This window comes from Nannospalax galili, unplaced genomic scaffold, assembly GCF_000622305.1.
Source record: "Nannospalax galili isolate Female #2095 unplaced genomic scaffold, S.galili_v1.0 scaffold5383, whole genome shotgun sequence".
NCBI lineage: Eukaryota > Metazoa > Chordata > Mammalia > Rodentia > Spalacidae > Nannospalax > Nannospalax galili.
In genome coordinates this window covers 35,615-40,803 of record NW_008349609.1, presented here as the reverse complement: position 1 = coordinate 40,803, position 5,189 = coordinate 35,615, and positions in this window count along the sequence as shown.

Genomic DNA, 5,189 nt, shown 5'->3' with positions numbered 1-5,189 from the left:
CGGTGGTCTCACACTCTGTATATACATATGTATATATATATATATATATATATATATATATATATATATATTCACAGAGAATGAAATTTAGGAACTTGCAGACAGAAGTCACCAAGATACTGGGGAGAAATGAAAATGTTTTCCTTGAAGGGGGTGGAACTGCTAGCAATGTGCTTTCTCCCATCCCTGGCTTTATTGCTTCAAAATGGTTTGTATGATGAAAAATCATAATCAAGGTGTGGAGAGAATATTGTGCTTGCTTGCCAAGCTTATTCCTGAAAAATGGGCCTCTAAATTCCAAGGTGGGGAGAAACAGTCCTTGGGGCTTTCCGAAAGAGAAAAAATAAGCACAGAGAAACAGAGTGATTTGCTTAATGTTGGAACAGTGAGTAACAAAATACATTAGAAGGGCGGGATATGGGGGAAAAGAAATGGAAAATAGATTCTCTGGTCTGTGTCCACAGCCTCTGTTCTAAATTTATTAATGGAACACTATCAGGCCAGGCTAGAGAACAGAGCTGTGCAGTTTATATGTGTTGCAAAAGTGCATGACTCAGGAACAAGTGGCAGCTGCAGTTCAGACTTTACTCTTCAAGCCCCTGAAATCTCCCAGAGGGCAGAATCTGCCCATGTGGGGCATCCTGTTCTAATTTTCACAAATACGGTGCAGAACATGGCTGGATCCTCCCGGGGAAGAGTGGGCCACGTGGTTAGTGTGTTGGAGCCTAAGGCAAATGAAGCAACCCCTTAGCTACCCATATCAGTCTTTATGCTAGGTCAGGCTCAACATATTGCATTCACAGAACCATATGAAAAGACATGATCATAATTTGTCATACACAGGGCTAGAGAGATGGCTCAACAGTTAAGAACTTGCTGTTCTTCCAGGGGACCTGATTTCCAGTACCTATATGGGGTGGCTCACAACTGCCTATAATGTAACTCCAGGAGATCTGACCTCCTGGTCTCTGTGGGCATCTGCACACACATGGCTTATACTCACACAGACACACATACACACGAATAAGAGGTGAAAATAATCTTAAAGAAACAGAATTTGTATAAAAATAATTATTATCACACATAGTCCATTTTCCAGACTTGCTCACATTGTTGAAAGATAAAAGTTTTTTGTGTATTTAACTATAGAATATTAAATGACTTATTTGCCTCTAATCTTATAGTTATGATTTAATAAAGAAATGGGGTTTGGATCAGTGAGATGGCTTAGTAGGTAAAGGCACAACAACTTGAGTGCCATCCCTAGGACCTACATGGTGGAAAGAGGGAATCAACTCACACAAGTTTTTCTCTGACCTCCACAAATGTGCTGTGGCACCTACACACACACACACACACACACACACACACACACACACAAATACAATAATTAAAAAAAATAGTGAAATAGGGCAGGGCATGGTTGGTGCACACCTTTGCTCTCTGCACTTGAGAAGTAGGTGGATTCTCTGTGAATTTGAGGCTAACCTGATCTACATAGGGAGTTCTAGGACAGCCAGGACTACATTGTGAGAGCCTGACTATAAGAGTAACATTATTAAACAAAAGAAAACAAAGCAGGCAGAATGACAATGCCAGCCTCCAAGCCCCATCCTTAAGGCTGGAAACTGCCACTCCATATCTCCCTTTTGGAGACCCTAGTGTCAAGTATGATATCTAATATTCTTTCTGGAAAGACTTCGTGGAGTCTTCAAGACTACATGCAGGCTGGGCATGATGGGATACACCTATTGTCATAGCACTTGGGAGGTGGAAAAAGGAGAATCAGGAGTCCAAGATGCCCCAACCCGCGGAGCAACAGCGTGGGGCACCGAGACTGAACCTGGAGGAATGAATAGACGGGGGCACGAAGAAATGGAGACAAGACAGTATTCTGATCAAGTCTCTTTTATTGAGCAATCACACAGTGTTAATATAGTAAAGCAGAGGGTGGGTGAAGGTAAAGGGCGGAGAGAAGGCGGGGGAGTGGAAGGCGGCAAGGCCCTGCTGGGGAATTTCTACTACAGTCATGAGCCCTGGTGGTTTCACAAGATAAGGAAGTAAAATGTAGAAAAAAATCAGGGCAAGAAAAACATGTTTTTACAAGGCCACCTGGTTGTTTCAAATTGGGGCAGGGGAACACTTAAGGCTTGGCCTCCAACACAAGTTTCCTTGGTATATAGCAGGTTTAGAGTCAGTCTGGGCTACAATGAACCCCCCCTACACATCTATCTGTCTATCTATCTATCTATCTATCTATCTATCTATCTATCTATCTATCTATCTATCTATCTATCTATCTATCTATCTATCTATCTATCTATCTATCTATCTATCTATCTATCTATCTATCTATCTAATCTATCTATCGATCATCTATCTATCTATCTATCTATCTATCTATCTATCATCTAATCTATCATCTATCTACCTATCATCTATCTATCTATCTATCTATCTATCTATCTATCTATCTATCTATCTATCATCTATCTATCATCATCTGTAGGGACAAGGGGCTGAGCCTAGCCTCCCTTTCAGGTGAGTGACTGAACTGTTTAGATTCTCCAGTTCAGCCCTCTGCCAATTGTATACCACCAGCTGATCTCATTTCATGCCACCTGGAACAAAATAATCTGTCATCTAAGTTTTATCCTAAATATTGACCCACAAAATTAAGAGACACAGTGATTTTTTTTTTCTTTTTTCTTTTTGAGGCAGGGTCTACCTGTAGCCCTAGCTGGCTTGGAACTCACTATGTAGACCAGGCTGGCCTTGAACTCACAGAGATTTACCTGCCTCTGCCTCCCAAGTGCTGGGATTAAAGGCATGCACCACCATGCCCGGCGACACAGTGAATTTTTGAAGCAACTGTGTTTTAGATTATTTACCCAATTATCAATAACCATATGCAATGTGATACTTGGAATATTTATATAGCAAAAAGCCCGAAATATGGCATTCACTATTCCTCTGAGCAATGCACATAGACCTGAAGGGGTTTTTGTTAGTTGAGAGAGGAACTCATTCTGTAGGTCATTCTGGCCTAGAACTCACTATGTAGCCCAGGCTGGTCTTGAGATCATGATTGAAAGCTGAGGAGGCCTGTGGGTTGTTGGAGGATTCCCTACCAAGGAATCACTATGTGAAGATGGAGGAGTTTGACAAAACTGTTGCTTGTGGTACACAGAAAGCAGAATTTGTGGATCTGGCTAAAGAATTTCCAAGCAGAATTTCTGTGCAAAATTATCAGTTGACTTTTCTGGCTGTCTATGAAAAAACAGGAGAAACAGGCCTAGGTATGATTGCTGGTGCTTACAAGGATCTCAAAAGAAGAAATAGTAAATACCAAACCTGTAGTGTTGCCAGGAAAATGAGATCCCAGTGTAATGACAAGTCCAATGCACAGCTGTGAAACTTGCTAAGATCTCAGAGCAACTTAAGACAAAGCTGGGTGTGTTGGCTCATGCTTGTAATCCTTGCACTGGGGAGGCTGAGGCAGGAGAATCACCATAAGTTTGAGGTCAGCTTGGGTAGCAGAGTAAGATCCAGTCTAACAACAACAACAACAACAACAACAACAGTTATTTGAGGCATTATCCTATAGATCCTTTCAAAATCATTTCTGAGGAAAAGAATGAGGGTTTATCTGCTGCAGAGACCCGTCCTGCTTAGCACCAGGAAGACTTCGGGCATGGCTCCACAGGGGTCCATTTGTGAGGCTCTCTGAAAGATTTATTGGTGTGGTTCTTTTTGACTAATGAAGTGATACATAGGAAACTCCCCAAATTTTAAAAAGAATACATGAGCTCCACCTGAAATTCACAGAGACAGTACAAAACAGAGGTTTCTGAATCCCCACCTTCTATGCCTCCCCCAAAAGTGAGAAAAGTACTCAGCTCAAAATGGGCTGCTTCTTACGGGCATGGTACATGACTCACAGCAGAAGCAAGTCACAAAGGATTATTCTTAGAGAGCAGAATGAGGCCTTAATTAAGAACTGGCAAACCTGCCTGGCTAGATTTCAGAATTTCTTTTTGTGTTGTTTAAATTTATTTATTTTTGTTTGTTTTCTTTTTTCAGTGCTAAGGACTAAACCCAAGACTTTTCATTTACCAGGCTGGCTCTATCACTGAGCAAACTCCACAGTTTCTACTTCTTCTTTAATTAAAAAAAAAATTAAGTTTTTAAAAAATATATTTATTTAATAACCACATACTTATAAGAAGCATTCTAAATAATACCACTTGGGTATGAAGTTTAAATTCAATTATGAGAATAAGCCTTTTAAAAAATATATTTATTTAATAACCACATAATTAGAAGAAGCATTCTAAATAATACCACTTGGGTATGAAGTTTAAATTCAATTATGAGAATAAGCCTTTTAAAAAATATATTTATTTAATAACCACATAATTAGAAGAAGCATTCTAAATAATACCACTTGGGTATGAAGTTTAAATTCAATTATGAGAATAAGCCTTTTAAAAAATATATTTATTTAATAACCACATAATTAGAAGAAGCATTCTAAATAATACCACTTGGGTATGAAGTTTAAATTCAATTATGAGAATAAGCCTTTTAAAAAATATATTTATTTAATAACCACATAATTAGAAGAAGCATTCTAAATAATACCACTTGGGTATGAAGTTTAAATTCAATTATGAGAATAAGCCTTTTAAAAAATATATTTATTTAATAACCACATAATTAGAAGAAGCATTCTAAATAAATGAGGTTTTAACTTTTAAAAAAGATCTCCATTTCATTATTAAAATACACCATTTCATACAAAAAAATTCATTTTCATTTTTTTAATTTTTAATAACTACATGATTAGAAGAAGCATTTCACTACAGTTTTAACGTATTCAGTAACACACTCCAGAGCAACAGTACATCTCTTCCACAAGTGGCTGCAAGTTTCTAGGTTCACAGCTGAATTAATACAGTAATCCAATATTGTACTCAGTATAAACCCTATAAGACATAAAATTGAATGAGTTTTTTAACCTTTAAAAAAGATCTCCATTTCATTTTAGAATATATTGTTCCTTACAGACAGACTCATTGTTTTTGCTACTAACACTGAGATGTTGGTGCATACATCTCTAATCTGTATGTATCTGATTATTACTAGTCATAATCAGTTGCACTTGGATCCTTGGCGCCTGTGTATGT